Source organism: Macaca nemestrina, chromosome 1, assembly GCF_043159975.1.
Source record: "Macaca nemestrina isolate mMacNem1 chromosome 1, mMacNem.hap1, whole genome shotgun sequence".
Taxonomy (NCBI): Eukaryota; Metazoa; Chordata; class Mammalia; order Primates; family Cercopithecidae; genus Macaca; species Macaca nemestrina.
Genome location: NC_092125.1, coordinates 120,767,216 through 120,779,341, shown reverse-complemented (window position 1 = coordinate 120,779,341; position 12,126 = coordinate 120,767,216). Strand labels below are relative to the sequence as shown.

Here is a 12,126-nt window from a genome sequence, read left to right as displayed (position 1 = left end):
GCCAAAGTCGTCACTGTGTTCATCTTTGAATCCCCTGTGCCTAGTGCAGTGCCTCACAAGGAACCCAGTAAACACTTGTTAAGCAATTCATGTATGAACTGGTAGACTGTAAGCTATGCCAACCAGGAACTAATGCTCTCTAAACTCTTTCAGATCTCAACTTTTCAATTTGTTTTGTTTCCTTGACTTCGAAGTAAAATTTCTTTTTTAAAAAATCCAGGCCAGGCATAGCAGAGTGGCTGACATCTGTAATCCCAGCACTTTGGGAAGCTGAGGCTTGGTTGCATCACAGAGGGATTTTGTCCATGCCTACGTACAGTGCCTACGCGTAGTGAAAGTGAGATAAAGATTCCTTTTAAGGATAGATGAAGACTCCACAAGAAAAAAACTGTTAAGTCTCATGCAAAAATTCTTAATAGAAACAGAATAAGGAGTGTGCGACTAAGCCCCAGGCTATAGAAAATTTAAGGGTCATTCAACACTGAGGAGCCAGAAAACCAGTCTGAGAGTGGAGATACGTCAAAAAAGAAAAAAAAAGGAGAGCATGAAACAGTTGGGCCAGGAATATCTGCCATCAACCTGCTAAGATGAATTTCCATCAAAAGAGCCCCTAGAAATTCATCACAGGAATCTTTTACCAATTGTGCTGTAGCATCTATCTCCAGGGTGTCTTAGGGGCAACACAGATCAAGTGGAAGACCATCATGGCTGCCTTTTGCTGACCATAGGGATCTCTCACAGAGTCTTCTTTGCTTGTGCCTTGAAAGTTCAACCCCTGATAAACCCAGAAGAGGGACTCACACACAGTGAGTTTGATGACCTTAGGGAGTTAAGGAGGACATGAGTGCTATCTGGGCAAATAAGGGAAAGCAGCTGGTTCCCTTTAGTTATTTAATACAATTCTGTTCCATTTGCAGGAATAGACAGATCTTCCTCACCAGGGAACTCAACAAAGCATTTATAGAGCACTTTCTATATATCAGACACAGTGAATACAACCATGTATTAATTAGTGCAGGCTTAACTTTGGTAACAAACACCAAAAGTTTGGGGACCAAAAACACAAGAAGTTGGTTTATTTTTCATGTGACAGCCTGGGGAGAACGGTTAAATCCTCCACAATCCTCCACAGCAGCCTCCAAGGTCACTGTGGCTATCACCAGCCCTTTGGGCCTTGTCATCATCTGCAGCAAGCCACAGAAGGGGAAAGGGAATGCGGAGGGGCTCATTCATTCGAGCCACTGCACTGCAGCCTGGGCGCCAGCAAGATCCTGTCTTGAAAAGAAAAAAAAGTCATTAAACAAATAATTTCCAAGAGCAATAAGATTTCTTTTAACCCTCCGGAGTTCAAGCGATTCTCATGCCTCAGCCTCCCAAGTAGCTGGAATTACAGGCGTGTGCTACCACACCCAGCTAATTTTAGTATTTTTGGTAGAGATGGGGTTTCACTGTGTTGGCCAAGCTAGTCTCCAACTCTTGACTTCAAGTGATCCGCCCACCTTGGCCTCCCAAAGTGCGGGGATTACAGGCGTGACCCACTGTGCCAGGTCAGCAATAAGGTATTTAAGGGAAATAAAACTGTCATGTGAATGAAAGGTCCAGGGTCAGAGGGCTCATATCAGCAGAGAGGCTGGAAAAGCCCTCTCTGAGACCCAGGAGAAGAGAAGGAGCAGCCATTCAAACACAGGGGGAGGTTTGTGCCAGGCAGCAAGTCCCGAGTCCTAGAAGCAGGAATGGGCGTGGCACATCTGAGAGTCAGCTGGATGGCCAGCATAGCTCATGCCCTATGGGAAGGGGAGTGGCCTGAGATGAGATCAGAGAGATCAAGGGCTCCACATCACAAAAGGAGAGCCCGGATAAGGTCATTCGGTCACTCTGCAAACATTTATTGAGCACCAACAAGTCCAGAGACTGAAGATACCACAGTGAAGATAAATCCCATGCTGGTAGAGTTCACAATTGCCAAGGAGACATAAAGTCAACAAATAAATGAATAAATAAACCATATTACATCAGGTAGTGGTAAGAACTCTAAAGGAGAAAAAGCAGGATAAGAGAGTCGATTGCTATTGTAGATGGGATGGAATGCGAGTCCTCTGGTGAGGTGAGCAGAGACTTGGAGGGGGAGAGGGAACAAGCCACACGCGTACCCAAGGGAGCAGCATTCCAGAGAGCCCTCAAGGTCACCAGGCAAAGCACGGGATGCCAAGTTACATACAAAATTCAGGTGAACAAATATTGCATGGAGCATACTTATATTAAGAATTCTTCATTGTTTCTCTGAAATTCTATTTTGACTGGGCATTCTGTGTTTTTATTTGCTAAATCTGGCAACCGTTGGAGAGAGGGAACAGAAAGTGTGAAGACTCTGAGGCAGGAACATGCGTGGCACATTCAAAGCACAGCATGGAGGCTACTGTGGGGCATGTGGTAGGAGGGGAGGCTGGAGAGGGAGGCAGAGGCCGGAGCACACAGGGTCACATGGGCCATGGTGAGCACTTTGGATTTCATTCTCAGTGGGATGGGGAGCCTGGAAGAGTTTGAGCAGCTCTGTGAAGGACAGCAACAGAAGACACAGGGTTGCTACTTTAATCATCCCCCTCCAGAAGGGCCATATGGAGGAGTTGGAAGTGCAAGCTTATTCCACGTCCAAGCATCCCACTGCATTACACCTGCCATCATGTAGCACAGAGATGGGAACTGAGGATTTCCAACTCGAATAGGTACATCATTCCATAAGCAGTGATCGGGGCACTCTCTCTCAACTTGCCCTTCTCTCATTCTGCTTGAGGTATCCTTGAATCAGCGGGAGTCAGAGAGTTAATCAGAGTATCCAAAGCTCCAGGCACCACTATTTCATCATCCTCTAGGGAAAATGCCATTCATGCTGCTTCCCACCAGCCTCTGGCCACAGCTGTGGAGCCCACTGGCACCAGCCTCCATGGAAATCTATGCCACTGCTTCTTTCCATTCAAAATGGGGCAGAGAAAGTTTCTATCCTGGGAGAAAGTTGCCTTAGATGACCGTCCTCCTCTTCCCTTGACCTGACTCCTCTTCTGTCAAGTCTAGGGTTGTAATCATGGGAAAGAAGGGACTGGGTTTCCTTTGGTCTAGCCACTGCCATTGACTCTTTCCCCTCTTGTCAGCAGTCGTGTGCCTACAGCCTCGGCTCCTGGTGCTCCAGCTGTCAGCTTTAATCAACAACAAGAGTAAATACAGGCAGATGCTGCCTGTTCCCAGGATACTCTGTAAAGCTTCTCACACACAGCTTGAAAAGGAACATTTTCTGGGATTGATTTAGGACATGTGACTCTATAAGCATCCGGAGTCCTGCTGAGAGGGGAGAAGGAAAGAGCTGGGGCAAGGAGGTGCTTCTCTTAAAGAAATGAAGGAAGCAGATTTCTCTGTAACTTCTTAACACACTCTAGACCTCAATTTCCAATAGCAGTATCTGATTCCAATTCCAGTGGTTGAATGATCCCCTACAAAAGCATTGATTTAGGGATAGACATAAGAGCCATAGATCTACCTAGAAGGGGTTCTCCAGTGGTTTGTCTCTGTGCTTGGCTTTGTCCTGTGAAATACCTACTTCAGCAGCTTAAATTCAACCATGACAGTTAGATTTACGGAAAACCCAAAACTAGGAGGTAGTGTAATGTAGGGGGAAAGTGCTGAGCCATCTAAGCAACCTTGGGTGATTTGCCGAACCACTCTGAGCTGCAGTTTCTGCATATGTAAAATGGAAATAATAAATCTTGCTTCTTTAGCTTGCTCTGAGGATTAACCAAGAGGCCCTCAGCAAAATCTGGCACAAAAGACTCACTCAAGAGGTCATAGTTTCCTTCCCTCAGTTTTGTCATCTGCAGAATGGGGGCAACAAAATTACAAATGTTGTTAGAACCTGAAACCCAACTGACTCTCAAAAGGAAGACTTAGTTGTTGGATAACTACCACAGGCTAGAATACTAGATCAGAATCAAAGCAATGAACATTAATAAGCCATGCAGTTAAAAACTAGTAATAGCACCGAGAATGCAAGCTTGATAACAATTCCAATGAAAAAGACCCAAGAGTTTCAATCAGTCATAAGCTCAGTTTGAACAAGAATGGGACACATTTACCATGAGAAGCTATGCAACGTATATTACATCATAATAATAATTAACATATGTTGAACACATACTATGTCCCAAATGATACTCTAAGTACTGTACTTGACTCATTTAATACCTCCAACGATCCTATGAGATGCTGCTTTTATCACCAGTTTATAGGTGCCAAACTGAAGCAAAGAGAAGTGAATTGCCTATATTCACAGAGTTCGTGAATAGCAGAGCTAGGACTGAATAACTTCACTCTGTGCATAGTTCACGTGGAGCTACTGGGTTAGTTCTAAGTACCATGCCAGGTACAGCCATACTTTCCCTACCCTGGTGTCACCCCTGCCTTCAACTGTTCTATGCCAACAGGCTAAGGAGGATGTTAGGGATGGCACTGCTTGTAAATAAGCCACCCACCCAGGCCCAGGTTCTAAAGGCCAAGCCAAGACTTCAAGATGCCCACATTGCTCTCCATATCATCTCGCTGCAAGGGACTCTGTGCCTCAAGGAAGGACTCTGGGCGCCCTTATTGTCTCTAAATTGTCACTTAACTCTTCCCACCTCCCCTTACACACAATCTATTCAAATGATCCCCATAAGTTAATGGCTACATGCCATAAAAATGATGATACAAAAGAATGAGTCAAAGGATATTTCTTTGAAGTCTCATATTGTCTCCTAAAAATTCATGTAAATTTTGTACTCTGCTCCATACCATAGCTGGGTTGGTTTAAATATTAAAATAATATTTTAAGCAACTTAGCACTGAATAAAATTGATGCTGTAGTGTGATGAACCGCAATTTTCCTGCAGCTGATAGAAACCCTAGCACACTGCTACATGTCCCCATTTGAAAAGCTCAGAACTACAGATGCATATTTCATAACATGGAAAGATGTCCAAGGCATATCATTAAGCAATGAAAGCAGGTTACAAAACAGTACGGTTCTGTTTTTGTATACATTTTGGAAGGCTATATATATATATATATATATATATATACCAAAATATTAACAGGATATCTCTGGGCTGTAGGAATCTGGGAGATTTTTATTTTTCTCTTTTTCCTTCTCATAGTATTTAATCTTTCTAAAACGAGCATATGTATTGTTTGTGGAGGTAGAATATAGGGTTCTGTGATGATAGATTTCTTTGCAGAAGATGTGGTTAGTTTTGGTTTGTAAGATTTAACGGCTCATGGCTGCCTGAATTGTGCAGACACCTACTTCAGCAAACTACACCTTTCACATCCTGAGACCCTCTGAAGCAGGGAACCAAACCACAAGAAAACGTCATGCAGAAGAATGTAATCAGGCGTCCTCCCTGGTTCCCCACCTTGTTGCTTTGTTAACTCTGCCAGCTGTGACCTCAGATTCCTGGGATATTCACACAACCCCTCTCACCTCCAGAGTTTTCTGTGGCGCACTCCAGTGGCCAAGTCCCCAACACTGCTTAATCTTTCAGCAATAGGTTTCCTGTGTGCTGCCCACACTCTCCCAGCAGCCACCTCCAGGATTTACCAGGTTTTGCCTTTAATCTCATTTTAACACCGACAGTTTGCATGCTTCATGCAGACGAAGAAGTAGAAGATTCCCCAGATTGGACTGGTCTTCCTCACACTGGATGCTGCCTGAATCTTGTCACAGCTCACCGCACAGTTGGCACCTGTGGCTTGACTCTCAGCTTATTTCCCCAGAGGCTGTCCCACTGCAAGTTCAGTTCCCCATCCTTCTGTCACTACCTAGACCTGAGGTCTCAATCCAGATCACCCCTCCTATCTCACTCGTGATGTCATTAATCATAGTTAATAATTTATTGCCTAATTATTGTGTGGCAAGCACATGCTAAGTACTTTTTATGCATTGTCTTTTAATTTTCACAGTAATCTTCTAAGGTAGACTTCATAGTCCTCATTTCACAGGTAAGAAAACTGAGGCTCGGGAGCTCCAGCAAAGCCTAAGATCACTGTTCTGATGATCTATTGCTACATAATAAATCACTCCTAAACTTAATGACTTAAAATGATTATTTTATTCTGGGGCTAACTGGGCTTAGCTGGGTGATTCTCACCTGAGCTCACTCATGATGTTGCAGTCAGATGGCAGCTAGGGCTGGAACCATCTCAGTGACTTCCTCACAACACGTCCGGTGCTTGACACTAGCTATAGATGAGGAATTCAGCTCGGCTATTAGCCAAAACACCCACATGTGGCTCTCCATTGGTTCTTTCCACCTGGGTCAGCTTGGGCTTCCTCGCAGCATGGTGACTGAGTGCCAAGAGTACACAACCAAAGAGGACGAGGTGGAAGTGCATGGCACTTCTGTGACCTAGCCTCACAGCAGCACTTCTGCCATCAATTACTGGCCATGTAGTCACAAATGTCAGCCCAGGTTCAAGTGGAAGGGACATAGACTCCACCACTTGATGGGATGCGTGTTGCCACACTTTAAGAAGAATATGCAGGACAGGATGTATTGTGCTAGCCATCTTTGGAAAATGCAGTCTGCCACAATCACACAGCTATTAAATTGGGCAGGGCCAGGATTTAAACCCAGGTCAGCCCAACTGCAAAACCTGTGCTCTTAAATCATGGCAGTACACCGCCAAAAGAGATTCATAACATCCCAAGCACTGAGCCTGAGATACAGAACGCAACACATCAGGGAGATATTAACCAACAGTTCGTACGCAAAAGAGAGGCCAACATGTTGAGATGCCTGGAAACAATGTCATATGATTTAACAAACAGTTGAGGCTATTTAGCTGGAAGATGACAAAACTAAAAAGGGACATGACAGCTTTCTTCAAATATATTAAGATCAAGTGTAGAAAAGGGAAGACATTGTGTATTGCAGCCTCCAGCAGACGAAAGAGGCAGGGAGGCCGACAGGGCTATCAGCTCTTCCCACTACATCGAGTCCTCTGTTAGACAGGCATAAGAACTCAGGATCCACCAAGTGTTGGGTACCAGCTCGGAACTTTAGGATCCATTGATTTATTTAGCTGCGGCGGGGTGGGGGGTGTGGGGGGCTATGAATCAACAGTATTCTGGCCTGCCTTGGGCACAACGGGCCCAAGGGAGGGATGGGTCAGTCAAATCTCAGGGTCACCACAGGGTCTCAGTGCCCTGCCAGGGACAGCATCCCCAGGGCAGGACAGCAGTTTCCTCCCCCTAACCTGCCACTTCTCCCCTACGAATGCTGTCATGCCTGTGGTAGGTGTCACAGTGATAAATTTCAGTCTCTGATGGTAAAACTCCAGGGCCCCATCCCTGTCTGCCTGTTAAGCTGCAAGACCTTTCCCTGGCTCACCAGGGAAAACCTCGGAGAAAAGGGGAAAAGACTGGGTTTCCAGAACATTAAACTTCCATTGCCACTACTGCCTGCCAATCTCCCTGCTAATCACTTGGTGAAAAGAAAGCCAATGTACCTCTGAGGAAGTCAGGAATGGGGGCCTGCTCTCCACAGCAGTGCCTGCTGACAAATCCTTGTCTTTTCAGCAGGAAGAGACCTTGGAAGGTCAATTCATCTCTTCTTCTGCCCTGGACTAGACTCACTTCACGCAGCGAAAGAAGCCTGGCCGAGCCAAAGGGACAGTTTTCCCTCCATATTTGGTGACAAAAATATCAACCAGAGTTTACTCAACAGCCAGCAAATATTTAGTACTTGCCACGTGCCAGACACCAGGCTGATTAAATAGGCCTCCAACATTCTGTCTCCAAAGTGTATAATCAGGGGCTTAAGCAACAAAGGCCAAGGAAGGGAATGGTCCTCCGATTTGAGGATATAAATGTTGAAAACCTTTCTTCCCCAGCCCACTCTACCACCTCCAGCAACCCACAGTGTGCACATTCTTCTTGCCTTCTTTTCTGACATGGCTAGACTAGGAAAGATTTTTACGTGCAGCAGCAGACTGTGGCAACACACAGGTTCAATGGAGTTTGGCCAGCAGTGGGATATAGCAAAAAGACCATGCACTGAACATAGAGGCAAGAGCCCGGACCACAATGTGAGCCTGGACCACAGTGTGAGCCTGGACAAGTCACTCAATCTCAGTGATTTTCAGTTTCCTTATAGGTAAAGTGGGATTAATTATAACTCCTGTTTCATAAATTGTTCATCCCACTCCAGTCTCTTCAAACAAGCCTAGCTCACCATGCTGGCATACATGACTGGAGGACATTTTAGAAAACATGCACAGAAAGGGTGTAGGTAAATGGGCCTTGTTAGGCACTGTCAGTGGAAGTATAAGTTGGTGCACCCTTTGGGAAGATAGGTGACAAAGTTTCAAAGTAAACTTCCTGTACTCACCCTTTTCCTCAAAATCTTTCTAGGAATTTACTTTGTCTGTGAAATAATACGTGCTGCAACAATGGTCATCACAACACCATTTGTAATTTGTCTGTTTTTATTATACCATAGAAAAAGTACATGTAATCAATATTTACATTTTAAAGAATAGCCATAGGCCGGGCGTGGTGGCTCACGCCTGTAATCCCAACACTTTGGCAGAGGCGGGCAGATCATGAGGTCAGGAGTTCAAGACCAGCCTGACCAACATAGTGAAACCCCATCTCTACTAAAAATACAAAAAGTAGCTGGGGGTAGTGGTGTGCCTGTAATCCTAGCTACTTGGGAGGCTGAGAAAGGAGAATCGCTTGAACCCGGGAGGCAGAGGCTGCAGTGAGTCGAGATCACTGCACTGCACTCCAGCCTGGGTGACAGAGCAAGATTCCATCTCAAAAAAAAAAAAAAAATAGCCTTAATGGGTTGGGCGCATTGGCTCACACCTATAATCCCACCACTTTGGGAGGCGGAAGCGGATAGATCACCTGAAGTCAGGAGTTCGAGACCAGCCTGGCCAACATGGTGAAACCCATCTCTACTAAAAATACAAAAATTAGCTGGGCATGGTGGTGGATGCATGTAATCCCAGCTATTTGCGAGGCTAAGGCAGGAGAATCTCTTGAACCCAGGAGGAAGAGGTAGCAGTGAGCCAAGACCGTGCCATTGCACTCCAGCCTGAGCAACAAGAGCAAAACTCCATCTCAAAAAAAAAAAAGAATACCCATAATGAAAAAAATAAGCAGCCAGTACCCAGCACCCACCTTAAGAAACAGAATGTTTAAGATACCTCAAAGCTAAGCCCTCTGCATGCCCCATCCTATTCCCTCCTCCTCCCTTCCCAACCTAGTCACCCACTACCCCAAATTTATTTATTTATTTATTTACTTACTTACTTATTTATTTTGAGACGGCGTCTTGCCCTGTCGCCAGGCTGCAGTGCAGTGGCGCTATCTCAGCTCACTGCCACCTCCACCTCCTGGGTTCAAGAAACTCCCCTCCCTCAGCCTCCCGAGTAGCTGGGACTACAGGCACGCACCACCACACCCGGCTAATTCTTTGTACTTTAGTAGAGGCAGGGTTTCACCATGTTGGCCAGGATGGTCTTGATCTCCTGACCTCGTGATCCGCCTTCCTCGGCCTCCCAAAGTGCTGGGATTACAGGCATGAGCCACCACGCTTGGCCCACTACCCCGAATTTTATACTAATCATTCCCTTTCTTTCCTCTATAGTTTAATCACACATCTATATATATCTAAAAAAGAAGTTTCATTTTTCCTGTTTTGATCTCTATTCAAATATGGTCAATTTGTGTACTTTTGTGCATGATTTTAGTTCTAACTTGATTTTTACCTTTATAATTTCAGTTTAATAATGATAAATTAGGTTTTATTATTTTACATAATCAATATTTATTTATACATATAAACATTTACTATTTTCTTCACCATTTCTTCTTGCATTTCAAACCTCCTTCTGGGAGCACGTTTCTTCTACCTGGTGTGTATCCTTATACATTTCTTTAGTAAGTGTCTCTTAGTGTATATTGTACCAATTGTGTTTGTAAAAACATTTTTAAACTGTCCTTATTTTGCCCTCATGTTTGAGAGGTAATTTTGGTGGGAGTAGAATTCCAACGTAATAGGTATTTTCACTTAACATTTCAAAGCTACCATTCCATAGTCTTCTGGCTTCCATTGCTGCTGTTGAGAAATAAGCAGTGGATTGAATTTTTACAGCTTTGTAGATAATCTATCTTTTCTCTCTGACTCCTTTTAGGACCCTCTCTTTATCTTTAGTGTTTTCAGTTTATCTTTTTCTTTAATTATACTTTAAGTTCTGGGATACATGTGCAGAACGTGCAAGTTTGTCACATAGGTATACACTTGTCATGGTGGTTTGCTGCACCCATCAACCCATCATCTACATTAGGTACTTCTCCTAATGCTATCCCTCCCCTTGCCCCCCACCCCACAACAGGCCCCAGTGTGTGATGTTCCCCTCCCTGTGCCCATATGTTTTCATTGTTCAACTCCCACTTATGAGTGAGAACATGCAGTGTTTGGTTTCCTGTTTCTGTGTTAGTTTACCGAGAATGATGATTTCCAGCTTCATCCATGTCCCTGCAAAGGACATGAACTCATTCTTTTTTATGGCTGCCTAGTATTCCATGGTGTATATGTGCCACATTTTCTTTATCCAGTCTATTATTGATGGGCATTTGTGTTGGTTCCAAGTCTTTGCTATTGGGAATAGTGCTGCAATAAACATACATGTGCATGTGTCTTTATAGTAGAATGATTTATAATCCATGTTTTCAGCTTTTCTATAAAATGTGGGTTTCTTTTCCTTTATCCCACTTAGGATTCACTGAGCTTGTTAGAGCTGAGAACTGTTCTTTCATTAGGACTGGACATTTTTCAGTCATTATCTTTTCAAACACTTCTCTCCCACTCTCACTGTCATTCTTTGAAATTCCAATTATATGTATATCGTATCTCCCCACTCTGTTTTTTATATCTCCTAAATCTTTCATATCTTTGTCTTTCTGTTGTATTCTAGGTCATTCTTCAGAACAGCTTCCAGATCGCCAATTCTCTTTTCAGCCGTGCCTAAGTTATCATCATATTTATTTAGTTGCTAATTTCATTGATTTTTTTCCTAAAAGCCCTATTTATTTCTTTATTATATCTAGCTAGGTTACTCTCAGTCTTTTGTTTCCTCATTATACTTCCAGTACTCTCTTTTATTTCCTAAACAAATTAAATATATTTCTTTTGTATTTGATATTAAATAAGTAAATCAAGGTCATTACAATTTTCTAGAAACATGCTGTTCTCACTCAGGGTAATTTATTTTCTTATGTGTTTGTTGAATTTTGATTGTGAAGTCCATGTCCTCTGGAACTTCATCTGTGAGAATTCTCTGAGACCAGTGCTTAAAGAATGTTCTATCCGGGAAAATGTGTTGCTACTGTTATTTGAGCCCTAGGGATAGTACCAATCTAGAAAACTTCAAATTTTTGAGAGATATCTAAGTTTAAGATTAGAAATTCTCCAAGAAAGATTTTTCTTTGTTTTTTTCTTCTATTCCACCAAGAGTCAAGGATGACAACCAAATATCTTCACCAACTCTCTTTCTCCCTCTGGGTGTGTTTTTTCTAGTTCATCTACTGAGAATTTCACCCCTCAGGGATCCCAGCTTTGTATATAGATTCAATCTGCTTGATCCCTGGACTATATCTCTCATCTCTCATGTATATGACCCACATTACCTACTGACACCCAGTTAGACCCCAAGACAAAGACTAGCTCAACAACTCACTTATTCTTTTCATTTAATGTTTTTTTGTTGTTTCTTATTCCCTTTGGCTGGGTGCGGTGACTCACACCTGTAATCCCAACACCAGGAAGAAGGAACGCTTGAGCCCAGGAGTTCAAGATCAGCCCAGGAAACACTGCAAGAACTCAACTCTACAAAAATAATAACATCAGCCAGGCATGAGAGTATGCTGCTCTTTGTTATGCACCTGTAGTCCTAGCTACTCAGGAGGCTGAGGTGGGAGGCTCACTTGAATCCAGGAGTTTGAGGCTGCAGTGAGCTATGATCGCACTCCAGCTTGGGTGACAGAGCTAGACCCTGTCTCTAAAAAAAAATAAATAAGCCTGGGTGACAGAGCAG

General features: G+C 43.7%; 1 long non-coding RNA gene across 2 annotated transcripts in view; it reads right to left on the bottom strand.

Annotated features, from left to right (window-relative positions):
- Positions 1-853: 853 nt before the first annotated feature.
- The window catches only part of LOC105479189 (uncharacterized), a 29,494-nt gene continuing 18,221 nt past the window's right edge, over positions 854-12,126 (bottom strand). For both annotated transcript variants that reach the window (XR_011621296.1, XR_985741.3), the window contains exon 3: positions 854-1,275. This is a non-coding gene — a long non-coding RNA (uncharacterized lncRNA). The remainder of the gene's footprint in view (positions 1,276-12,126) is intronic.